At 47.6% G+C, this 27,143-nt stretch overlaps 1 long non-coding RNA gene across 1 annotated transcript in view; it reads left to right on the plus strand.

The window, feature by feature from the left end:
* The window catches only part of LOC108530592 (uncharacterized), a 29,332-nt gene extending 10,466 nt beyond the window's left edge, over positions 1-18,866 (plus strand). The window contains exons 3-4 of the long non-coding RNA XR_001885888.1: positions 17,627-17,746; positions 18,680-18,866. This is a non-coding gene — a long non-coding RNA (uncharacterized LOC108530592). The remainder of the gene's footprint in view (positions 1-17,626; positions 17,747-18,679) is intronic.
* Positions 18,867-27,143: the final 8,277 nt, after the last annotated feature.

The following is a 27,143-nucleotide window of genomic DNA, read 5'->3' on the forward strand; positions in this document are numbered from 1 at the left end:
AGAGGAACTATGCCAGTTTCTAGATCTGGATTCAGAGAGGACCTATGCCAATTTCTAGATCTGGATTCAGAGAGGAACTATGCTAGTTTCTAGTTCTGGAGTTGGAGAGGAACTATGCCAATTTCTAGATCTGGAGTCGGAGAGGACCTATGCCAATTTCTAGATCTGGAGTCAGAGAGGACCTATGCCAGTTTCTAGATCTGGAGTCAGAGAGGACCTAAGCCAGTTTCTAGATCTGGATTTGGAGAGGAGCTATGCCAGTTTCCAGATAGACATAATGAAAACTGCAGGGTCCGCTTCTACATCGCTGATGTTGGATCTCCACAAAACCTAGAGCGGTGGCCTGGAACACTGGGATGGACGTAGTCCCTCAGAGCTTAGGCTGGCAGGAACTGCACACACAAAATTGTCAATCGTCACTCCCAACTCAGGACTGGCAGGCACCACTGTCTCCATTGCCCAAGACAGTGCAAACACCACAGTCCCACACAGCCCAGGACAGTGCAGACACCACAGTCTCACACGGTCCAGGACAGTGCAGACACCACAGTCCCACACGGCCCAGGATGGTGCGGACGCCACAGTCCCACATGGCCCAGATGGTGCAGACGTACCTTTCCCTTATTCTCCAGGACTGGGCAGACCCCATAGCACCTCACAGTCCAGGCCTGTGCACATGCTACATTCCCCACAGCCCAGGTCTATGCAGATGCTGCCTCTTCTCACAGCCAAAACCAGACAGACGCAGGAGTTCCTGTCACTTCATGAGTAGGCAGACATTGTAGTGTCTTCCAACTCAAGACTGGGGCCAGAGGGATAAGGAAGTGGCTGAAAGAGGCCTTGTGATCAGAACTGCGAGCATTCAGAGTGTGTACGTAATGACTGAAGATCAGTCAGAACCCCGTAGCTCTGCAGATGTCAGCGTGGACAGAGGATGCCCAAGGATAAAATTGAGTCTTGCAAAATTAAATAATACTCTAGGGAAAATTTCTGGATTAATTTTTATCTAGAATTAATTATGATGATCATTTTTGCAAAGACTGTTACAGAAAAAATAGATTTTTATCCTTGTGCACATTTGGATTTTAAGAAATTAGAAGAGCCAGGCTTCGACATCGTCCTGGGCTCCATAATCCTCTTGCATCCATGTTAGAAGTTCCCATCTGGAGCACATGGGGAAGGGTACCCTGAATATGCCTCTCTGCCACCCACTCTTGGGACTGTCCCCATTGCCAGGAAACTTTGGGTTCTTTACCCCTCCATATGCAAAGGAAAACCTTACACAGAAATCAGCCTTCTGTCCCCACACAGAAGCCTCATCACAGGGCTTCCAGAGGCCCTCAGGCAGGTGGACGCTGGAGTTTCCCCTGGGCTGATCAGCAGCCTGCTTCCACCCCAAATCCAGTCCCCCGGCTGCCTGTGACGAGAGAGCCCTTCATGCTGAGTGCTGCTCTTGTCGCACGTTTTTCTCTCGGTGTTTAGACAGAGACCGTGATTCGGGTTTGATTAAACAGTGTGGGCCCAGAAAAATCAATTAGCAAGCAGAGTGATCCACAGTAATCAGGATCAGTGCCATCTACTAAGCTCCCACGATATGCGAGGTCCCCTATAAGGGCCTCACTGTATCATCTCCCTTCATCTTAATGAGATGAGATGGATATTATTATCTTTCTCACATTACAAATGAGTGAGAGGGTAGAGAGAGGTTAATGCAGAATTGCTAAGTATCTGATCAGGATTTGAAAGCAGGGGTTTGCAATTCTGTAGACCTTGCACTACACTTGTGGGGTGCAGCCAGGCATCCCTCACATCTTGGTGACCTCAGGGAGTTGCCAGGATTGGAGTCCAAGACCCACCCTTGTTGGGGTTGGGGGGCAGCTTGTGAGCAGCCTGGAATGAGCCCCACGATTGAACTGTGCACCTTCCTTCCCACAAGTGGGTAATTTGGTCTCCTTCCTTGTTCCAGCTTTTGCTTTTGTTTTTTAATTTGAAATAACAGCATCCAGTTGGCAAAGCCTGTGGGGAGAACCATTTTATTACTTTTTCTAAATATAACGGGAAAAAGTTGCTGACCCAGAGCTCTGTGGCAGGAACAAATTGTGCAGGGTCTGTTAAGAAGAGGATAGATGTGCACCTGGGACTGCAGAGAGGGGCTCCCAGGATGGGCTTCTGCCAGAGGCTGATGTCCACATTGTGTTCTCTTCCGATGCAATCATCACGTTAGAGGAAGCATGAGAATTTTTCATCAGGCTGTGTTTAAACTTCATGATGCTACTTGCAAAGGAGGGGCTCCGAGTCCTGACTCACGTCACACTTCCTCCGGGAAGTGTTCCCTGAGTTTCAGCTGCCCAAGTACCAGCGTTCTGCATTCAGTGGTTCGGTATACACTGCCTCACACTGGCGCCGTCTTTAGTATCTAACTCTCTCTCTCCAGGTTGTTTTCCGGGGAGGCAGAAACTGGCTCTCACCTTCTTTTGCCCACACCCTCAGCACCTAACAGTGTCTGGCATGTTTCAGCCCTCAGCAGTCACTTGTTTGGTAGCAGTCATTTGTTTGTTAACAGTCACCTGAATCCCAAATCTTGCTCTGTAAATGGGAACGATAATACATATACACCCTTTAGGGCTGTTGGGAGGATGAGGGGCAAAGCACATAAAGCATTTATCACTTTGCCTGTATGTAGTAGGCAATTAATTAGTGTTGAGTATTATAATGTGTTTCAGAAATGAATAGCTGCAAACAGAGCTCAAGTTGTCTTCCCTCAGGGGGTGGGATTATGTCTCCTGGAACTCTACAGAGGTCAGTCGTCTGTGTTATCATTTAACTTTCTTATCGATCTGAATCCACCTCTGATGAGATGTTCTGGTGATGCTGCCCTGGAAGGTGTAATTAAAATTAAAGCAAAACCAAACAAATACATTAGAGAGGAGAGAAGCGAGGGCTGGGAGTGACAGGGAGGCAGGTTGGAAATGCAAACGAGGCTTTGCTAAAATAGTCTCCACGGCTGGGAGAAGGAAGAAACCACCCAGAATCTAAGGGTTTTCTAAGAGACGGTCACGGCAGTGAGGAGGGCCGCTGGGGAGGACTCACAGATCTAGGCGAGCCGGGTCTGTCAGGAGCCTTTGCTGTATCTAGTGGCCCAACTCGCTCATAGCATAGAAGGCAGGAGGGGGTGGGAGAGATGGAGGGGACGGCAGGAGATCTTAGAAGAGGTGGCTGTGTTGTGTTTTTCTACTTCAAGGCTACATGTATGGTCTCCCAGAAAATCAACACCAACCCCTCGCTTAGTCCACATACTCCAAGTAGGCTCTGGGGCCCTCTGATTCAAGGGACCTGGAGCAATCAGCCTTTCAGATAGCCCTGGAGATGGTGATTACTTCATGGCACATCTTGTAACCCAAGCAGGTTCCATGAGAATGTCCCCAGGGTGAGCACAGGTGCTACTGGGAGCAATGACTTTTTCCCAGTGGACTGGATGCCATGGGGATGGGGTGGCTTTTTAAATCCTTTATCCAAAAGCTGAAGCCCAAGAGTCAGGCTGGGAAGCCAGGTCAAGAGATAGACATGAAGTTCCAGTGACTTTTTCTTTTCTGAGTCCCTGGATCAAACCACACCTGACAGTCACATATGTGTTTGGTTTTCTAGTTTTATGAAGCAGTAAATCTGCTTTGTTCTTGATCAGTTTGTGGTGAATTTACTTTGGACATTAAGTGTTCTGAGGCCCCAGGCCCCAGGAGGGATAGAGTAGATTGGTTCGCCTGACATCTGTTCCAGTCTTTTTCTCGTGGGTGTTCCTTTACTGCGGGGGTGGGGGAAGCAAAAGCTCCAACTCTAAGGCCCCTCCCAGCTAGGGCTCTGTATCTGATTGAGGTTCCACCAACCAGGTGTTGGCCTATGAGACTTGACTTGCAGCCAAGTTACATGAAAGAGGGGAGGCAGCCACTTAGCTGGTTTGTGTGCAGCAGGTGCAGGGGTGCTGCTTGATGCCCGTATCACTGCCAAGGTGGTGGAACCTGGAGCTAGTGCTTAGGATAAGACATGATGATTCACCTGCTGCCTGATTAAAGGAAAAGCAGCATGCAGTGTTCTTGATAGGCCAGCTCTGCGGTGAGGTCCTGGGTCCCAGTCCTACAGAGCCTACCCCTGCAGGCCTTCCAGGGGTTTTGGAAGCGCCTCATTTCCAGTATTCACCTCCTTTTTTTTGAAATAGCTGGAGTGGTTGCTGATTCCTGCATTGGCATCCTGACTGATATAGCAGCAATTCTGCCGCTGGACATGGTGTTTGCCTTCCATAGTCAGGCATTAGCACGCCAGGCTCCCCGACCTAGGGCGTCTTACTGTTTCCAGGTGGCAGGAGGCTGGCAACTGCTCCCTGAACCCCCAGAAGTATAGATGGACTGTGTTTGTGATGTGTGGCTCCCAGCTGACCCAGATTTGGGGTGGAGGAAGGAGAGATAAGGAATGGAGGTGGGTGCAAAAGAAAAAACTGACTGAACTTGAAAAGACAAAATGCTGCCATTAGCATGGACCATTCTCCCCATGTGCCTCCTTGGGGTTTGGGAAGAATAGGAATTGAGTTGTTCCTATTCTTTGTAGGATTCTCCACAGAGGCATCCAAAAGGCAGATGTATCCAGGGGTCCTTGGCCATGGTGCATGCCTGTCCCACTCCAGAGGAGGAAGACAGCAGGCTGGAGGTGGTTTGGGCTGTTTCTCAGGAGTCACAATTTGGGATCGCTGGTACAAAGTCAACTTCCTTCCAATTTCACACGGAGTGATTGGCACCACCCATGCCCATATCAAACAGCTGAGAACACAGCCCCAGGTATGTCCCAGCTTTCTGGGTCTTCTCAGATATATCGGTTGTTCCTGAGATCCAGAACAGGGCACTGTGTTCTCACAGGGTAGTTGGGCCCCGATATTTGACACTTCATTTACATTTGATTTCAAGCTCCAAATAAAATCCCTACATATAAAGGTTCTGCAGATTCACTGACTGGATGCCCTCTTGACTCCCTGCTAGCGTGCCTTACTGTACAGTAGGACAAGGGTCTCTGAGAGTGGGTTTTGAAACAGCAGGCTCAGCATCACCATGGAACTTATTAAAAATGCAAATATATGGCCGGGCACAGTGGGTTATTCCTGTAATCCCAGCACTTTGGAAGGTCGAGGGAGGTGGTCCATTTGAGCCCAGAAGTTTGAGACCAGCCTGGTCAACATGGAAAATCCCCATCTCTATAAAAAAAAATTTAAAAATAAGCCAGGTGTGGTGGTGGGCATCTGTAGTCCCAATTACTCGGGGGAATCTCTTGAGCCCGGGAGGCAGAGGTTACAGTGAGCTGAGATCATGCCACTGCACTCTAGCCTGCGTGACAAAGTGACACCTTGTCTCAAAAACAAAGCAAGCTCACAAGCCTCACCCCAAACCTTACGAAATGTTAGCTTTCTCATAGAGTTATTGCAGTGATTACATTGAAACAAGATGTGTAACACATCTAGCCGAGAATCTGCAGTCACAGGGCTGACACTCTTCGGGTCTGTGTGTTAGGGTGCATGTGTGTGTATGTACGTGTGTGTGCAAGTATTTGCACACGTGGGTTAGTGTCTGTGTGTGTGTATGTGTGTGCATGTGTGTGTATCTGTGTGTGCAGTTGTGTGCGTGTGTGTATTTAGGTCACTGCGCACACTCTCAGCTCTGTCTGCAATGGCTCTCTCTGTTCATGATGGACCTGTATTCATCTTTCAGATGTTTACTCAAGCATCCTTTGGTCTATTTGTCTCTGCGCTCTTGTCTTGTCTTACTCCCCCCGGTACTAGCCCCTCTCCCGGAGCTTCCACCCTATCCACATTCCTTGTTTGCATGAGTAGAGTAATCCTTGTGGCTAGTCTGGGCCCCATTCACCCTTCTCCTGCTCATGGCATCCTGGTTTTATCTTGGGATATTTCGTGCCCCCCAATCCTAAGCTGTGTGGTGCGTTGGGATTGATCCTACAGCGTGTTGTCTGGGCTGACCAATCTTATTCTACTTCATGGCCACAGTGATTGATTCACAAGTGAGCATGGGACATGCGTGGGTCCAAGAAGGGTTGGTCTCTAGATTTGGGCTTGAAATATTGGCCCATTTTTGGTTGGGATGGGAGAAATCCTGCCCAAGCACAAAGCCAACTTTGAGTAAAGCAGAAGCAGGCAATGGAGACCAACTCCTGGCACTTTCTGAACGCCTGAATCTGTCAGTGACCACCTGTTAGACCCTGTAAGTGTGTAGCTATGTGAATTAACCAAGACCTTTTTTTTGTAAATTTTAGGGGATTTTTGTTCTTATGCTGTTTTCCCACATCACTGTGATTGTGGTTTCCACCACTTGCAAAAGAAAGAGTTGGGTTTTGTGACCCTGTTAAGAGATCTGGCCTTACCAATGCCTGGTTCCTGCAAAGTTCTTGGTCTATGGTAGATCCCCAGGAAATGCTGAATGATGGAACGAATGTCTACCAAAAGAGAAAGGCTGAGATCTTTTCCTTCAGCCTTTTCTTCACCTCTTCAGCATGCATTCATATGGCACTGCCCATGCTCCAGGCCCCTCTCTGATGTGCAATTTGCCTGGCTGGCAAATTCCCCGGACTACCTCAACCTGCACAGTATCTGTGACATCTCAGGGGATGAGCAGAAATGTCTGCACCCTAAGGCCAATCAAGGCCCCTCCACGACCGTCTGGGCTGAAAGCTGCTGAGCTCAGATGGCCGTGCCACGCAGCTGTCTGCTAACCATGCCCCACACAGTGGAGCAGACGCTTGTAAAAATGTCCCTGTGAAACTGGCTCTGTATGGCCGCAGCAGGAATTAATTTGCTATTGTAAATGAGACTAACCAGCCCGTCTTCCAAAACTCGTTTGTCCATCAGATGGTGAGGTGACTGGTGGCCAACCTACCAGGGGATGTTTTGGAGAGGGGGAGCTCTCCACAGAAAATGGTCTTCTCTGTCCATTAACTTCCTTTTGAATTAGGATTCCTCTTCCTCACAGCAAACGTTGGCTTAAGCTTTGGGGCAGCTGCAGGACTGCTGTTAGTTAGGGGTAGGAGGCCTGCCTGGGATGGGCTTCTGGCAGCTCTCTGAAGGGTGGAGGGCATGACCCGGATGTTCCTGCCTGAGGAAGGAACCACAGCCACAGACTGGGCCCTTTTTCCTGAGGCTGGTCGGAGGACTTAGAAGCCCTCCCCGAGTCTCTGGAAATTTTGGATCTGAACTCTGGGCTCTGGGCCTCTAAGCCGTGCTTCCCACTCCACTGTCGCCTGGTGGGGAATATGCGATGAGGGAGAAGACAAGGTGAGGCTGGGACAATGGGGAGACGGTCGGAGGAAAGGATGCCAGTGATGCTTCAGACCTTTTTTAAAACCATAGGTTGAATTGTTGATTTCTGGCCAGGTGTGGTGGCTCAAGCCTATAATTCTAGCATTTTGATAGGCCAAGGAGGGAAGATCACTTGAAGTCAAGAGTATGAGACCAACCTAGGCAACATGGTGAGACCCAGTCTCTATTTAAAAATAAAAATAAAAAACTAAAGTGTTAATTTCCAAAGCCATGTGTCTCTCTCAAACTCACTGGAGCAAACAGCACCTGGAGACTCAGTGCGGGAGCGCCTCTTCCCTCTACAGTTCCACAGACACCACTGCACTCCCAGCAGCACGGGCAGGAGCTTGCACCAGGAAAAGCTCAGGGATGTGCTGGCCCAGTCCTCTCCTTTGACCCTTGAGGACCCAGGTCTAGGGGGGATTAAGAAATATGCCGTAGAAAAAATAAATGCAAGAGCTGAAGTGGAACTAGAATCTCTGTCTCTGGACTCCTAGCTCAGTTCCTTTCAAGCTATTATTTAGGATTATCATTGGACTGCCCTGGGCCTCCAGTTTTCAGGAGTTTTCACACCACCCAGAGTTTTAAGGCACTCATTGTGAATTACACAAATCATGGATGTAGCCCCGCTAGCGCTAAGCAATAAGTTGTCCTGCATCGCCCCCTGGTGGGCTTTTGCGCTATAGTCCTATTGAATTTCTAGGAAGGACTGAAGTGGTTAGACCCTACCTCTATGATGCCTTAATTCGTCCAAGAGTGTAAGACGGTCGGCTCCATCCGCGCACTCCCTCTCTCCCGCCTGTGTGGAGCGCCCTTCTCCTTTCTCAAACTGGATTTGATTATTATCCCAACCCTAGTTGCCTTTCTCAGGCACTCAGTTATCTTTCACTGAAGCTCTCAGCAGAGTGTGGATCTAGGTGCACTGTGCTTCTGTTGGTCTCCACCCTAGCTGGGCTGCCTCCTGGGAAAACGAACTTGGCTGTTTGTTTTAAAAAAATACATATATATACAGGCACGCAGTGTATAATAATCCCATGAGGGTAAGTGGGGTGTCCATCACCTCAAGCATTTACCTTCCATTGTGTTATAAGCAAAATACTCTTATTTTTAAATGTACAGTAAATGATTGTTGACTGTAGTCACCCTATTGTGCTATCAAATACTAGATTTTATTCATTCTATCTATGTTTTTATACCCATTAACCATGCACACTCTCCCCTCCCCAACCCTTCCCAGCCCCTGTAACCATCCTTCTGCTCTCTATCTCTGTGAATTCAATTGTTTTACATTTTTAGCCCCAACAAGTAAGTGAGAGCATGCAAAGTTTGTCTTTCTGTGCCTGGCTTATTTCACTCAACATAATGACCTCCAGTTCCATCCGTGTGGTTGCAGATGACAGGATCTCATTCTTTTTAATGGCTGAGTAGTAAGTGCTCCATTGTGTCCATGGACCACATGTTTTTTATCCATTCATCTGTTGGTGGACAGGTTGTTTCCAAATCTGGGCTCTTGTGAACAATGCTGCAATAAGCCTGGGAGTGCAGAGATCTCATCAATAGCCTGATTTCCTTTCTTTGGGGTCTATGCCCAGCAGTGGGATTGCTGGATCATATGGTAGCTCTATTTTTAGTTTTTTGAGGAACCTCCAAACTGTTCTCCATACTGGTTGTAAGTTTGTTGTTTTAACCTTATCACTGGATACCTTACCACTGGATGGACACACTGCTAGGGGGTAGATAAGGCACTCAAATATTTCAAGGGAGGGAGCAAGGAAGGCAAGGAGGCCGGAACACTCGGCTTGGACATCCTTGAACCCTCCCCTCCTGGTGTACAGCCTGCAAGAATAGCATTAAAGCATGGATAGACAAGCAGATGGATGAAGAAATTACTTTCTCCTGGGGCTCCCTCCTGTCAGACTCACACTTCTAATCTCCAGTGGCACAGGACCCTGTCCTGCCCTAGTGCCTGTCCAGGACTAAAGTGGCAATCCTGGGACCCCATTGCCTCTGGTTTCCTGATGTGTTTTTTGCATATATTTTTTAAGACAAAGGATCCCAGAGATTGGGTATCCTATTTTTTTGGTTTAAAACCGTCAGAGGTGTTTGAACCAGAGTGACTCCATCTTGAATACGGGCTGGATAAACAGAAACCGAAATCTGCTGGGCTGTTCCCGGGAGGTTAGGCATTCTTAGCCACATGAGGTTCATGGTTAAAGGAATAGTTGAATTCATGCTGAGCAAACAGACCCAAGACTTAACAGACCCGGGAAATGTCCTAATGTCCCGATGTCTTAAGAACAAAAGCATTCTTAGTTTAAGAATAAGTTTCGCTTTAAAGATACAGATTCTTGTGAAGATGGTAGTTACACAAAGATTAGCAATCCTTTGACACAGTCCTGGAGTGGAGCACATCCCCCACGGGTTTTGCTTTGTTATTCTATATATAAACAAGCACTTCAGGTAAAATGGATGCGTTCCTCCTCTTGCCTTTGGGAGCGCCCTGCTCTGTCTATGAAGTAGCCCTTGCTTTATTCCTATACTTTCTTAATAAACTGGCTTTTGCTTTACTCTGTGGACTTGCCCCCAATTTTTTCTTGTGCAAGATCCAAGAACCCTCTCTTGGGGTCTGGATTGAAACCCCTTTCAAGTAACAAAACCACAGTGGCCCTGATTTTCTTAAAGAGAGTTTCTGAGAGTTCATAAGAAAAGATTTGAGTTCTGATCGTATCCAGATCAACCAGCCTGAACTGGACATGTTGACAATTGTGCCATTAGAGGGAATTCTCCATCCAGGAGAGGTGGGAGATAGAGCCAGTGCCCATTTGCCTTCTAAGCAAATGCATCAGAGCCTGTTCTAATAGGGAAAGAAAGTATAACTAATGAAATTAAATTCAGGGAAGGAAGATGAGCTCTACTAATGATTAATGTTCAACTTAATAGATCAGCAAGACATGCTGAGTTGAGAAGCTGCCCAGAGGGTTCCACTCCGCTGCCCAAGCACAGGAGGAACAATGAGAGGAGCAACTTCGGTTCCCCACACCCGCGGCTTGTCTCTGGGGAAACACAGTTATTAATTGCTTTAAAATGTCAGTCGCTTTGCTTCAAAGTAGCCACTTCCCCTGCTGCTTTCTGATCTCCCCCTTGAAAATGACTTCCAGTGTGGACATTGACTCTAGCTTGTGTTTAAAACAGAATTTGGGGCTGGGCTCAGTGGCTCACGCCTCTTTGGAAGGCCAAGGCGGACAGGTCAGCTGAGGTCAGGAGTTCGAGACCAGCCTGGCCAGCATGGTAAAACCTCATCTCTACTAAAAATACAAAAATTAGCTGAACACAGTGGCGAGCGCCTGTAATCCCAGCTACTCAGGAGGTTGAGGCAGAAGAATCACTTGAACCTGGGAGATGGAGGTTGCAATGAACCAAGATCACACCACTGCACTCTAGCCTGGGTGACAGAGGGAGACTCTGTCTCAAAAAATGAATTTCGGGGCCACCCACCTATCAATGCACTAGCCTTTTACATCTTTTTTTCTTTTAAAGACAGGGTCCCACTCTGTGACCTGGACTGGAGTGCAGTGGTGCAATCATGGCTCACCACAGCCTCCATTTCCTGGACTCAAGTGATCTTCCTGCCTCAGCGTCTCAAGTAGCTGGGACCACAGGCCCAACACCAAGCCTGCCCAACACAAGCCTTTTACAAAGTGACAAATCAGCTCAGTTCAACACATGTGGGTGGGATCCTGCTGTTCTGCCCCTGCCCTGCCCCTGTGCCTGCACCCTCAGAAGGCAAATCTCACAGGGAACAGACTCACCCAGAACCTTGTGAGGCAGGGTCCTCGGGTGCTTCCAGAGAAGAAGACAGCTAGAAGGGGCCTCAGCAGAGACAGTGCCTGTGGGCCAATGGTGGCCACACTGTCTTCCTTCATGAAGGGACAGGCCCTGGGCTCAGAGCCATGTGCCAGCTGGGGCTGGGATCTTCTGCTCTCGCTTTACTAGGCACCAGTGACAGATAGGAAAGGACCACTCCCCCAGGGTTCCCCTTTGAGACACGTGGCCTCCTTCCCTCTCCATCCCTTTCCTCCTGGGATTTCATGGAGCCCCAGCTGTGTGCTGGGCCCTCTGGCCGCTAAGGTCACCAGGCTCCAGGCCCTGCTCTTCCAAGAGATCCAGACAAGCTGCCTGGGAAGTGAACAGTGGGAGGCGACACACCAGGAGAACTGGAGCAGGCAGGCGCCATGGTGCAGTGTGGGGAGGGGTGGACATCTGTGTGACAACAAAATCCTCCCTCTGTTTTGAACCTCGCTGTATTGAACTCTGCAGTCTTTAAAATAATGTAATCTCTAGGACTCTGCAGCTTCCCAAATCCTACTGACCTGTGATTCGGATAAGAACTGATCTCATTTGTGTCTGAATGAGTGAATGTTGTCTGTGCAAGCAGCTGACTTCAGGGCTAGGCTGGTATCCAGCATCATAAGAGCAAAGGCATGCTTTGTGGTTACAGATTGGCACTGGAGCGGCCCTCCCTCCCTATCTTGTGGGGCCCTCGAGGGTCCAGGGGCGAGGAGAGCCAGTGCCGGCAGCCTGCCTCAGTGTGTGTTTCCTGAGCACCTCGTGACCTTGCTGGGAGTGTGTCTGATCAGCCATTTCCCTTGGTACTAAATATTTGGTCATGGCAGCAGGAGAGAATTCCATCAGTGGACAGCTCTATTTTTAAGGCTCCGGTTTTGTTTTCTCTTTCCCGAGAGGCAGTCCCTGCAGCAGGCTTGAGCCTCTCTCACTGACAGCCTGCCCGCATGTTAAGCAGGCACCAGACACTTGCTGGAAGGCAGGGAATTGCAATGAAAGAGGACGGAGGTGAGAGGCTGTGCTCCTTGGGGTGAAGGCAGCTTCTGTGCTCCTGGAATCTACTGTCAAGCCAAGGTGATGCCTGCTTGCATGCTTCCTGAGGGGTGTGTGCGTGCACGCGTTATGTGTGCACACTTATTCTATGATAATAGCATCCTGTTTGCCTATCCCTGCCTGAAGCATCCCTTCCTGCAACCCCACTAATCAGTTCATTTGCTCACCTTCCCATATGAATGTATCTCTTTGCCCATCCCTTTGCCTGGGACAACCTGCCCATTTCCAGCCCTCCTCTCTTTCCTTCTCTTTTCTGCAAAAACTCGTGGGATGCTACATGAGTCTGTTTTATATTGCCATAAAGAAATATCTGAGACTGGGCAATTTATATACAAAAAGAAAGTATAAGTGGCTCATGGTTCTGCAGGGTGTACAGTAAGCGTGATGCCCTCATCTGCTTCTGGGGAGGCCTCAGGAAGCTTTTACTCATGGCAGAAGGGAAGGGAAGCTGGCATCTCACATGGCGAGACAGGCAGCGAGAGAGGTGCCCGGCTCTTTTATTTTATTATTTGTTGTATTTTTTGTGTGATTATTTTTAACTTTTATTTTAGGATCAGGAGCACATGTGCAAGTTAGTTATATAGGTAAACTGTGTGTCATGGAGGTTTGATGTAGATTAGTTCATCACTCAGATAATGAGCATAGTACCCTATGGACATTCTTCCTGATCCTCTCTCCTCCCACCTTCCACCCTCAAGCAGGCCTCGGTGCCTGTTGTTCCCCTCTTTGTTCCCATTGGTTCTTATCCTTTAGCTCCCATATATAAGGAAGAACATGTGGGGTTTGGTTTTCTGTTTCTGCATTAATTCACATCAGATAATGGCCTCCAGCTCCATCCATGTTCCTGCAAAAGACATGATCTCATTTTTTATGGCTGCATAATATTCTATGGTGCACATGTACCATGTTTTCTTTATTCAGTCCACTGTTGATGGGCACCTGGGTTGATTCCATGTCCTTGCTATTGTGAATAGTGCTGCGGTGAACATATGTGTGCATTTGTCTTTATGGTAGAATGATTTATTTTCCTTTGGGAATATACCCAGTAATGGGATTTCCGGGTCAAACGGTAATTCTAAGTTCTTTAAGGAATTGCCACACTGCTTTCCACAATGGCTGAGTTAGTTCATCTTCCCACCAACAGTGTAGAGGAATTCCCTTTTCCATGCAATCTTGCGCCAGGCTCTTTTAAACTACCAGCTCTTACATGAACTCATTGCTGCAAGGAAGGCACCAAGCCATTCATGAGGGACATGCCCCCATGACCCAAACATCTCCCACCAGGCCCCACTTCCAACATTGGGATCAAATTTCAACATGACATTTGGAAAGGACAAATATCCAAACCATGTCAAGGACCCTCTAACCTAATAGCTCAATCTCAGCTCTCCTACAAGCTGGCCCTGTGGTTTTTGCACACGCGCTTCATCAGTCCAGGGCTCCTTTCTCCTTTGTGACAATGTGACCTCTCATAGGAGACATGCTGCCTGCCCAGAGCCCCATCAGAGGCTTAGCCGCTCTTGCTGTCCAGTCTCTCTAGAGACATTGCAACCCTCCTCTTACATACCTGCTGCTCATGCCCTGAGTGATAGATGGTGTTGTGTGGGCAGTGCTCCTGTTACACACCTGCCATTTGTGTCCTGAAGAATAGGTGGCATTGTGTAGGCAATGCTCCTGGTTTCTGCTGGAGAATTGCCTCCTGCCATTTTGGTCCATTTTGACCTTCCCTGCCCCCACAGTTTTTACCTCTCTAGGACTGGTGCAGGGGAGCATGGCTGGAGGCCAGTCAGGTAGACATTAATTCTTGGTCTGTTCACCCCTTGGGAAATGCTCCTTCCAACAGCGCCTCTAGGAGAACTTCCCCTAATGCATAGGGTCCCACCCTTTAGGCTTTCTTACTGCCTACTCCTGGACACAACGGTTGATCCACACGCGAGCACTGGAGCCATTTGGGACAATCATGGAATCACCCGGCGATGTTTTGAATGGAGTTGATGGTGAAAAACACAGTCTCTGTGCTGTCAATAAATATCCTCCTGTTCTGGCCGGAGCCATCCTGGGAGAATAGGGCTGTCATGCGGGGAGGCAGATAGTGGGCTCCTGGTGATGCCTGAACCTTGAGCACTTCTCCACTGCCATTTGCTTCTGTTGTCACATCCACATCCCTCTTGAACCGCAGCAACCAGGAGGAGGCCGGGCAAAGACCCTGGGAGGGAGGTGAAGTGGGGCATAGTTGAAAAAACAACATGATTTGGTAACACACTTCAGCATTGAGCCCAAGGGAAGGTGGATTTTGAAAAAAAACATGTAAGAACATGACCTTTGCCACTGCTCTTGTAGAAATGGAAGAACAGGAGAATGGGGCCGAGTGAGAGGTCACCTTATCCGTGGGTAGTGCCTGCGAGGCGTCTGCAACATTGACCCGGCGCTCTCCCCACTGTGGGTGTGTTCCCTGTGGGTTCAAGGGTTAGCAAAAAAGAAAACAGCAAAGCAAGGTCATGTTAACTGGAAAATGTGATTATCTTAGAAAAGACAAGACACCATGAGAGCTTCTCCAGCTCCCCTCCCAAGAAGACACATTTATTCAGATTTGCCTGGATCCCCAAAAGCCCCTTTTTGTAAAGGTTAACAGGAAGAAAAGTCTTTGATGCACCTTAGTTCTGGATTCGAGAATATTTTGACATTTGGGCTATATGGCACGTCCGGATGTTTTCTACTTCTTCAGACTTCCTGGATCGAAATCAAGCTTCTCGCCTTTAAAGATCTCAAATATCTAACTTTCACCAGCCAATGGTGATAGGGTGTTTTCAGGGTCTAAGACAAAAATAAACAAACCCTGAAAGTAAACAAGATAAAGGCAGTAGCGGGGACACCCTACAATCATTGTGCAGGCACAGTCACAAAGCAGAGGCCCCTGTGGGGTCCAGTTCCACAGCATTGCAAAGGGACCCCAAAGTGGCACGTCTTGATGGAATCGAGGTTTCCGTGACCAGGCTGAGGGTGCACCCAGGAAGAAGAAGCACAAGCCCCTGTAGGATCTGTGGCCTGTGTTTTTTCTAAAGAGAGTTCCACGAGTTTCAATATTTAAAGGGGAAAGATCAAGTGGGAGGGGAAGAAAAAATGAAAACAAAAGGAAGGAAGGTAGGCAATGAGGGCAGTGTTACCTTCTTGAAAAGCCTGGATCTGTGCTCAGTGAACATGCATTTCGCATGTGAAAAGGAAGGCACGAGGTGGCGGCGGGGGGCGGGGCAGTCAATGATGCTTTTGTCTGAAGCCCAGTAAATCTACATTTTACATAAGCAAGCATGTGAAATGACAGTTATCTGGGAACAAAAGGAAGGTAGTTTTTGCATGACTGGGTTCCCGAGCTTAACCTTCCCATTGGCTTTGTGAGTTTCAGGTCCTGAGATTCGGTTTTTCTTTCACAGCATTAGAAAAGGAGGCCGGGCACGGTGGCTCAAGCCTGTAATCCCAGCACTTTGGGAGGCCGAGACGGGCGGATCACGAGGTCAGGAGATCGAGACCATCCTGACTAACACGGTGAAACCCCGTCTCTACTAAAAAATACAAAAAACTAGCCGGGCGAGGTGGCAGGCGCCTGTAGTCCCAGCTACTCGGGAGGCTGAGCCAGGAGAATGGCCTGAACCCGGGAGGCAGAACTTGCAGTGAGCTGAGATCCGGCCACTGCACTCCAGCCTGGGTGACAGAGCGAGACTCTGTCTCCAAAAAAAAAAAAAAAAAAAAAAAAGAAAAAAAAAAAGAAAAGGAAGATGGATTTCAACGTATTTAGATAAGGCAGGCTGGTCTAATTCCACCCATGCTACATTTCCCTCTGCTGTCTTGGTCTGGTAGCTACACTCAGCAACATTTTCTTTTGGCTTGTGCAAATACTTGAATATTAAAGTATTGAAAATTTAAATACAAGTGTCAGATATTCACTTGAACATAAATGAATATCTGAATATCTGGAGGTGGACATAGGGTGTAGGGTTAAGGGGAATTCTACTGTATTCTCATATCCCTGGTCACCTTCAAAGTTCATTCAAAGTTATTTATTTATTTATTTATTTATTTATTTATTTATTTATTTTGAGACAGAGTCTCGCTCTGTCACCCAGACTGGAGTGTAATGGCGCGAACTCGGCTCACTGCAACCTCTGACTCCTGGTTTCAAGTGATTCTCCTGCCTCAGCCTCCCAAGTAGCTGGGATTACAGGCACGCACCACCACGCCCAGCTAATGTTTTTTGTATTTTAATAGAGATGAGATTTTGCCATGTTGGCCAGGCTGGTCTCAAACTCCTGGTATCAAGTGATCCACCCACCTCGGCCTCCCAAAGTGCTGGGATTACGGGTGTGAGCCACTCAGTGTAATTTAAATAGTAGTTTCTATAATACTGATTCATAGGAATAACCCCATTTTACTGATGGAAAAACCGAGGCCCTGAGATGCTGAAGCTATCTACAAGTGGTGATCTGACTCCTATAACAGTGCTCCTTGCTGATTTAAAAACATAATAGGCACCTTTTCTGTGAAGAAGGTGGAAAATTGCTTCGAAAGGGCTTTGAAATCTACTACGTAGAGTGCCTTGGAGAAAAGACCACTAGAATACAATGTGAAATGCAGTGAATTTTGTATTTAAATTGACTCAAAGGTTTACACTTGTCAAGGTGGGGAAATGCAAGTCAATGACTGTACTGCACACAGAAATTACACAACTTCTGAAAATAAATTGTGTTACTCTAATGGATTTTACCTATGAATTAAAAATTGAAAATTCAATTTTCTCTTTGGCCAGCTGTGAGCTTTTGCCTGATAGAAACTGAGTTCCAGCTCACACAGAACCCCATGGCTCCCTCAGGACCCTGGGCAGAGTCCAGCTCACGGAGGAACCCCTGTCTCCCTCAGGACCCTGGGCAGAATCCCAGCTCACACAGGACACTCCTGCTCCCTCAGGACCCTGGGCAGAGTCCCGGCTCACACAGGACCCCCCTGCTCCCTGAGGACCCTGGGCAGAGTCCCGGCTCACACAGGACCCCTGGCTCCCTGAGGACCCTGGGCAGAGTCCCGGCTCACACAGGACCCCTGGCTCCCTCAGGACCCTGGGCACAGTCCCGGCTCACATAGGACGCCTGGCTCCCTCAGGACCCTGGGCACAGTCCCGGCTCACACAGGACACCCCTGCTCCCTCAGGACCCTGGGCAGAGTCCTGGCTCACACAGGACACTCCTGCTCCCTCAGGACCCTGGGCAAAGTCTTAGCTCACACAGGACCCCTGGCTCCCTCAGGACACTGGGCACAGAGTCCCAGCTCACACATGACCCCCATCTCTCCCACACCTGCTGACTGATGAATTCCTGTGTGTTTTGTATCCATGACCCAAATCAGGTAAAAGCTGCATAGAGAAATGGGAGGCGGTGAGCACAAGGATCATGTGACGCCCTGCTGTGGGTGTGGGACCTGCGGCCTCAGGGGCATGCGGGCTGGCAGCCGCTGTCTCCATGCCGGGTATGTAGATACTGCCATCACCTTGGGGTCAGCATCTAGGGCCCTATTGGAGTTCACACTCAGCTCTGTTTGGCATCAGATTCTGTCTGGGATGTACAGCAGAAATTAGAGATGTGGGTTGGAAGTGGGGCTCAGAGATCAGAGACAGATGTGGCCAACTGAAAATTAGGCTGGGCTCCAGGTCTGGCTGCAGATGGGTGGAAAAGTCAGAGGCGGAGCAGCTGTTTCCCAGCTGCGAACAGCTGGTGGAACAGGGGAATCCGATGGAAAGAGGCTGCACGGTGCTCACCTGAGTGGCCAGGCCTCCAGGCCCGGCGAGGGGGACTCTGAGGTGAGCAGGTCAGAGGTGCTCCTGGTTTTCCCATCAGCACCGGTCAGTGTCTGGGGGGTGCCTGGGAGGAGCAGCAGAAGCCCTGGGTCCCTGCTACTCATGGAGTCTAGAGGGCCAGGCCTTTGCCCTGGGATCGGGGAGCCAGGGCATCATAGACACCTCCTGCCTCATGCTGTCCCTGAGCCCTGGGGCATCACTCAGAGACTCCTCCATGGCAAGGGCGCTCTATCTGGTGCAAGCCAGGAGCCACGGGAAGATTCGATCAGGAGACTGTGGGTGCCTTCGCAGGCTTTTAGGAAACTCTGATGGACTCATAAGGACTCTCTTTCCTGGCACTGGTCAGGGGCACTAAGTGTGTGGCTGGTGTATGCCACATCTGTCTTGTCTTCCGGGGGAACTCCCTGGATCAGAGTTAGGCAGGGACACGCCACCTGTTTCTGGGATCTCCAATCACTGCCACTGGAATCTAAGGGGACTCACCCAAACCCACCCACATCACAAAGCGATGTTCCAAACGATGTTTTTCCAGCAGAGCACACAGAGACCCTCTTCAATAACTGCTTAATATCTCTAATAGGTCTTATTCGTGTTTTCTAAGATAGAGTCCTGTTGAGAAGGCCGGCTGAGCTCCTGCGTGTCTGGCATCTGGCTCAGCAGAAGGGATTTCCGTGTCTGCTTGCAGGCCAGGGCCCAGTCTGGCTCTGGATGGAACGCTGGCCTTGCACAAAGGAAGGGAGCCACAGAAGGCAGGATTCAGTAGCTGAGTCCCCCAGGGATGGAAGACACAGGACGTGGAATGCAGGTGTCCTCTGAGCAGGGGCAGGGAACACGGAAGAGGGTGGTCTCAGGCTATGCAGAAAGAAAGGTGGCAGCAGCTGCCCTTAGGCTTTCTGGGTGAAGCCCTTGGCTTTAGAAAGACCCATCTCTTGAGGGGCATTTGGGGTGAGGCAGGGTGGAGAGGCCTTGGAGTAATGATGTCAGGGCATGTGAAGGAAGAGAAGTGGTCCTCTGTGCTGGGTTTTGGCAGAGAAGACTTGGAAAGGATTTGAGTTAATACATTTTAAACAATGAGTTTTCAAAGGTTGTTCCAGGCAGTCTCTGTAGAAGCCTCTCGCGGGAGGAAGACATCTCCAACCACATTTCAGGAGCCAGCCCTGCAGCTTTATCCATGCCAACAGCTGAAAACAGCACCAAGCAGCAAATGTGCAAAGAAGTGTGTGGAGATGCTGTGGGGATTCAGACCTTCAACCTTGCCCTCCAGGAGATGACCACACTGGAAAGTTCTACTCCACCGAGCTTTTGTAGGCATTGTCAGAGAGCAGAGCGGTTCCACACCCTGCATTGCAATGGGGACTTAATGCAGTGGCTGTGACTGTTCCCTCCACTGGGGAGCTCAGCGCAGAACTCCCTGCTACAAGGCTCTGTCTCTAAGCACCCGCCTCCCTGGAACAAGTCATCACAACCAAGAGAGCTTGCAACCAAGACTACACAGCCCTCCTCCTTGTAAGGAAAAAAAGTGACAGGTATTAAATGGTGGCTATTTGAGGAAATAATAATAAATATATTTGGCAGAGTGAGGCTGGTGGCTGCTTGAGTCTCGATGGCTGAGACTCTGTCAGCCTTCCCATTATGAAACCCATTTTTCAGCGTTTATAACTTGAAAGTAAAAATGTGCTCCAGGCAGAAGAAACCTGGCACACAAGGTCTTTGTCCAGAAAGAGGGAACTGAACAGATTAGTTCAGATCAATTTGAGAGTGTAAAGAAAAACTGTCCTGAGTATGCAGATGGGTCTGGCACTGGAACAAATCACCCAATTTTGTTTGTAAGCAAGTTAACAGTAGGAGAATGTTCGTGGAAATATTGCCCAGAAAGTACCTGCCTGATGTTTAACTGGAAGTGCCTATAGGTGGGTCAGATTCTGGGGGCAAAGCACATTGGCCCAGTGGCTGCAGGAGAGTAGAGGAGAGGGCACCTTTCCCCCTAGAAAGAGCTCAGATAGCATCTGAGGCTCTAGGAACTGTGCCTGGTTTCCTGACCTTTCTGAGGGAATTCATCGAACCTGCCATCTAAAGGCTGTTCAGTGCTGACTGTCCTCCCGATGTCATAAGTCAAATTCCTGCTTCCAGGTCAGGCAGGTCCCAAAAGAATTACTTTGCCTAATAAATGAGGACCCAAATCGGGAATGCTGGTTCTCCATCATCAGATGCCTCCGCTCCATTTCCCAAAGCCCTTAGCAAGCAAGGTAACTAGATTCCTGTCCAAATGCAATGTTCAAGGTCTAGAAAATAATCAAATGAAATGAAATCTCATCCTGGGCAGCAATGAAGAGCCTTTAGACCATCAGTATTGCTAGTAGGCCATGGTGTCTTGCTGATAGAACTGTGGATTCAGCAGTGGGCACACATGCATTTGCATCGATTGTTTATCATTAGAGGGTGGAGATAGGTAAGCTGCGGCAGCGCTCATGCTTCCTGGGAATTCTCAGTTCCAGGCCCGTGGTCCAAACTGTTAGCTGGGTTTGGTTGGGAACCTCCACAGTTGTAGCATCCCATGGACCAGCTTAGCAGTTTAAAAATATTCTTCTATTTTATTATTTTTGTATTTTTTTAGTGAGTAGGGATGGGCTTTACCTTGTTGGCCAGCCGCTCTCGAACTACTGACTTCAAGTGATCCGCCTGCCTTGGCCTTCCAAAGTGCTGGGATTACAGGTGTGAGCCACCGCACCTGGCCTAAAATAATTCTTTTTTTTTTCTGTGGGAAATTTGGAAAGTATAGAAAAAAATAAATAGGAAAAATTAAATACCCAGGCTGCATCATCTGTCCATAACTATAGCTAGCCAGTGTTAACATTTTAAAATTCCATCCAATCATTTCTCGGTGATACAGAGCCATATGCTTCACAAAAGTGAGATTCTATTGTATATTTTTACATTCTGATTTATGTACTTAGCATTGTATTAGGTGCATTTATCTGTCTCCATAGATATTCTTAGAAAATACCATTTAAAATTAAGTCCATAATTGTCCCTTGTATGGATTTTAAATATTATCTTTATGGACATATTGTTGTTCTTATTTTTTGCTATTACCAAAAAAAATGCCTTGATGGACATGTTTAAACATAAATACTTTTATGCTTCTGATTATTTCTTTAAAATACACTCCTGGAAGCTCCTAAAAATGACTGCATCAAAGAATGAACCTATTACAAATTGTTCTGATACAAAGTAAGACACCCGCGCCACCGCATATAGCATAAAATGCTTCCGCTTTCCTGAAGGCAGAGGGTTTCCAAAACAAAGCTGAAATTCTTGGATAGGTTAATATGGCCATGCCTCTTTTTGCTTTTTTTTTTCTGTTGTGGAGGTAAAAATACCAAAATAATATTAGTCCACTTTTCTGTGTTGGTTGGTAATATTTCTTCGTTATTCCTCCTTCCCTCCCTCTCCTAGTTTTGGTACATTGAGAGCAGTTCATAGTCCCACCCTCCTTCCTTTGACCATGACCATATAACTTGCTTGGCCAATGTGACATGAACAGACATGTGCCAGAAGCTTTAAATGTATGTGTGGAGTTTCTGCCCATCCTTTTTCCCTCCTGCCCTCAGCCATCATGAGAGCATGCCCAGCTCGTCACTGGGCCCAGAATGAAGAGCTGTATGGAACACACCTAAGCCCAAGTGCCACTCTGGAGCCCAGCCGGCCAAACAGTAGCTGATGAGCAGTAGCTCATCCATGAACGAGATCTAAATGAATGTGATTTCAGCCACAGAAATTTGGGAGTTTGTTACATGGTATTATCACAACAAAACCTGCTTTGAAGAGCTTTGTTTGTCAGATGAGGAATATGAAGCTTAGAAAGATGAAGCAATTTGACCAAAGTTACCTAGGAATCAGTGGAAGAGTCCTGTTGAAACTCAAGTCTGCCCTAGTTCTCGAGGCAGTATTGCAACATGGTTGGTGCACACAAGCATGGCCTTATAATTTCCTGTATGCTGGCTGGAGTTCTAGGGATTTCCACTGATGCCTATGGCAGCTGTAGGCCTGAGATTCTGCCCCACTTAGGAAGACAGTAGCTATCGTAGACGAGGTGATGGACTGGGCTAGAGCAGGGCCTGGGGAAGGTGGCAGCAAAATAGCCAGTGTGAAATGACTGGCTTGTTTAAGTCACTTATTACAATGAGTAATTCATTTAGAATTTGAGAAAATGAATGTCAGAATGTCGTGCTTCACACACACGCGGATTCATATGTGTGAACATGAGCTGGGGAGTCACACTGCGCAGTGTTGAATTCCAGTTCCCTTGCTCCCTAGTTTTCTGACTTAGAAGTTATTGGAACATCTGTGTGTTTCGCTTCTTCCTCTGTAACACGAGATGACAGGAGTGTTTTCCTCATACAAATGATGTGATGATTAAATAAAATAATACTTATAAATACATGGAAAAGTGCCTGGCATATAGTAGGCACTCAATAAATATTAACTACTCTCCTACCTCAGCCTACCGAGTGGCTGGGACTACAGACGCCTGCCACCACGCCCGGCTAATTTTTTGTATTTTTAGTAGAGACGGGGTTTCACCGTGTTAGCCAGGATGGTCTCGATCTCCTGACCTCATGATCCACCCGCCTCGGCCTCCCAAAGTGCCGGGATTACAGGTGTGAGTCACCGCGCCCGGCCCGAAGTCAGGCAATAATTTATACTACAAGAAGGAAATAAAAACCTCAAGGGGTGGTAATGACAATGATTGTCTGAAACAGACACGCCTAGATCACCCACAGGATGTGAGGAGAGCCAGGTGACCAGCACTGGCCCTTTCGCTTCTGGGCAACCTCTCCTTCTCATTCAGCTCCTGGTTCCTCACCCCTTTTCCACTGTCCCGCCTTTCTTCCCTCCCCACCCTTTCTCCTCACGTCCCTTTCCCCTGCTGCAAATTTTGCTGGTATTAGCCATAATGTGACCTGAAAGGCTTCCTTTTTTTAGGTATACCTCATTTAATAAATAGGTGATGAGCGAAATGGTAAAGAAATAATTAAATGAATAATTCCTAGTTTTAGTATCTGCCCTTCATAGCCCATTGGACTTGATCTAAAGCACTGGCCACCTTAGCTTACTTTTTCTGCTAATTGAACCAATTAACAGTCCATGGTTAAGATATGAGAGTTTCTGAACATAAAATCAGCCCTGATTATTTGGAGTTGCATTCCTTTGATCATTAGTAAGGCTGGATGTGCATGTTGGCAAGTGGTGCGGCTGAGGACTTTGCCAACAAGCAAGATGTTTTAAATCATATTTCAATCTCATCTCCAATTTCGTCTTTATCAAAATCTTCTGATTATAATCCAGTTGCACAGAGCATGAGACTGATGTGCCTTAGGAATCCCATTGGCCCTGAAATCTCTAAAGCCTCTTTCTCTTTGGACTCCACACATGAACACATGCCATTTGTATGTTTCTAATATTGAGTGTCAGCTCCTTAAAAACCAGTAGGCAAATAAATGAACAGAAAAGAAAGACATATATCTGGGCCTGGAGATTATAGGTGATATGAATTTATGGCTGTGGCCAGATTGCCAGAGTCGTTTAGGATTTAGCACAGTTGTCAGCAGAAGGTTAGCTCACAGGGAGTCTTCTGGATTCTGGGATCCAGCCAAAGACCAGCAAGACAACTGGGGAGCAGAGGTGGAAAAACTGGCTAGCTTCTGCTGGTCGGTCAGATGCTTGGCCTCACCGAAAGTTAGTTTTGTTACTTTGAATGGGTGATGCTGCTTCCTGCTGACTGAGCTCAGCCTGGTGTCTTTCTCCTCCTCCCTGCAAACTCCGTTAACTGCTGGAGGTTGAGGCCTGGGCCTCTCCTTGGACCAAACCTGTATGTGCTCCTGGTGATACATGAAACAGGAGAAGTGGGGTGGAGGTGCAGAAGGTGAAGAGTCCTAGACGTCAAGTGGAAACTTGGTGCCACTAATCTTTTTTTTTTTTTCCTGCCACATCGACCAAAGCCAGGACATTCTTTTCTTTGTGGAATCTGCTTTTCCAATGGAGTTTCCTATATGACTAAACACTTTGATTATATATAGATATAGATATAGATATAGATAGATATAGATATAGATATATATAGTTTGTTTTGTTTTGTTTTTGATGGAGTCTCACTCTGTTGCCCAGGCTGGAGTGCAGTGGCACGGTCTCGGCTCACTGAAATCTCCACCTCCTAGGTTCAAGTAATTCTCCTGCCTCAGCCTCCCGAGTAGCTGGGATTACAGGCGCCTGCCATCACACTCTGCTAATTTTTTGTATTTTTAGTAGAGTTGGGGTTTTGCCATGTTGGCCAGGCTGGTCTCTAACTCCTTACTTCAGGTGATCCACCCACCTCGGCCTCCCAAACTGTTGGGATTGCAGGCATGAGCCACCGTGCCCGACCCAATTAACTTTCTTATCAAGAGGAAAGGAAAATCTCCCAGTCAGTTGCCATCCTCTTGAAACCTGGAGGTGTCTGGTCTGTGTAACCATTTCCCCTACCTGTACCTATTACAGTGCTTACTGTACAACGAGTCCCCAATCATTGTTTACTTTTATCTTTTTCCAGGACTGATAAGTGTGTTGTGTTCAATAATACTTAGAAAGAATTAAATAATCACATAATCTCTGAGTGAAGAGGAACTTTGGAGGCAGCTATTGCCTGTCTTCTGTGATGTATTTAACTGGCCTCTAATGCCATTAATTCCACTGACGGGCAGTCGTGATGCTCAGATGCTTTTTATTATACTGACTGGAAACGAACCTATTTTTTTAGCAGAGTGAGGGGAGAAGGCATCCCAGGCCTTGTAGACAAATCCTTTACCCCCTGCTCAATCTTCTCTCATTGCAGATGAGTCCTTGGCTCAGCAGAATGGGCCTAGGTGGAGCTTGAAATTAATGAAGAGATGATGCTTCCAGCTTTTTGAGCAAGAAGAAGTTTGGCCTCCAGTTATTACACCTTGAGGTCAGCGGGTATCTCAAATCTGAGTAGCTATAAAAGTGAGCTGATGTAGTAACACTACCAAAGCAATGTTTTCTCTAAATATTTCAGACCCTCCCATTATAAATCATTTATTATGATTACCCTTTTGGTGTCATGGAATGAGATGATGAGCTTTTCTTAATGAACTATTTCATAGGCATATTTTTTCCATTTATCTTGGTGTTGGATGCTATGTGACCTGAATGGCAAATGAGGAAATACTTGTGCAAATCCTGAAATGCACACATCTCCCCATGCCAGAGTGCAGGAATGGACAGGACTTTCCCTGGCAGCAATAGGAGCCTGGTCCTGAGTAGGGCCTCTCCAGTCTGACTGCACCATAGCAGTCAGGTGATATCTGACTTGGGGTGTGCCATGTTCCCAGAACCCCTCTGTCAAGGAGTTCAGTGGGAGCTGGAGGAAGCATCCACATCTTTAAAAGCCAACCTTAACCGGTGAGAAGAAAAGTGATAAACATTCAAACACAATCTGAACTTTTAACTTAGCCTTTTGAGTTCATCTATATCCATTTCCAGAAAAGGTCATGGGCTGAGGTGGTGCTTCACTGAAATAAATGCACTTTGGAGCTGACAGTAACCCAGCAAGGCCAGGGACCCTGAAGAGACCCCTCCCCACACTTGTAATCATCAAACATGCTACATCTTAGAAATTGGATCCACAGGCTTATGGCAACTTGACACAAAGTGTATCTCAGGTCAGGCTGATCTGATTTAAATATCTTAGTGTTAGACAGTCTGTACTTGACATTGTGAAGACACATGTAATGGAACCAAGATTAGAATATCAAGATGACAAGAAGGATTGTACCATGAAGACAGTAAAAGTCACATGCATTCTGGGGTTACACATTTAATTTAAAATAGTTGTATTCCCTGTTCCTAGGGTCCTTGTAACTCTCTCGTCTGCTATATTTATATTACATAAGTAATTTTAAATGAGTCAAAGTGTCTTGCTCCTCGGCCCACTATAGAATGTCAGTGTTCCTTTTTAACATTTCTACTTCTTAGATCCTGCCTTCACCGCAATGGGAATTCATATAGGGTTGGAGTAGGTTGTTCTTCTCACCAAGTTCCCAAGCCTACATAAAATGGCAGCTTCATGTTTCACTGGACCCAGCTCTACAGAAAGCAGTGGACAAAAAAGGTCTGTGATGGACTTAGGACCCAAGGAGGCAAAACAGAGTTTGACTTTTCCCTTGGGGCTCTGCAAATGTCAAAGAGGGCCACCCATGGGGCCAAATGACGTGCATATTGCACCTGGGTGATGCTGCCCCAGCTTCTCCCCACCGTGGATGGGATCAACAAATGTTTCGCAGCTGAGAGGCAGTCACAGCACCAGGGTGATCACGAAGTTGCCCAGTTGGATGAAGACTATCCAGAAACTGGAGGATAACCTCACCCACTCTCAGTTACCAGTAGGGTCAATAGTAAGACAGAAGTGACAGCCTTCTTTCCACCGCCTCTTACTTTGTTTCCCCATGTCACAGTCAGCTATACCTTCCTTAGCGGTAACTCTGATCATGGCCCCCTCTGTTTCCGACCTTTCACTTTGTCCCTGGAATGGACTAGAGCATCCGCTTCTCGTCCTCTGAGGTCTCATGTGCGCTGCACCCACCCTTTCTCAGCCTCCCCATCACATGGCGCTCTCCAAGCCCATGGGCTGGGCCTGCTCCCAGGGCCTCCACGTGCCATCCTCTGCCCAGCTGCAGAGTTTCCACATGTGTCTTAGCCTGTTCTGTGCTGCGTTAACAGAATACCTGAGACTGGGTGGTTTATAAATAATGGAAATGTATTTCTTACCATTCTAGAGGCTGGAAAATCTAAGATCAAAATGCTAGCAGGTTTGGTGTCTGGCGAGGGCCCACTCTCCACTTCCAACATGATGCCTTGAACACTGCATCCTCCAGCGTGGAGAAAACACAGTTCCTCACATGGTAGAAGAACAAAAGAGGAAAGAGAGAGTCCACTCTCAAAAGCCCTTTTATTTAAGGTATTAAACCCACCTATGAAAGAAGAGCCTTCATGGCCTTACCATCTCTTAAAGGC

This window comes from Rhinopithecus bieti, unplaced genomic scaffold (assembly GCF_001698545.2).
Source record: "Rhinopithecus bieti isolate Rb0 unplaced genomic scaffold, ASM169854v2 scaffold_7509, whole genome shotgun sequence".
Classification (NCBI taxonomy): domain Eukaryota; kingdom Metazoa; phylum Chordata; class Mammalia; order Primates; family Cercopithecidae; genus Rhinopithecus; species Rhinopithecus bieti.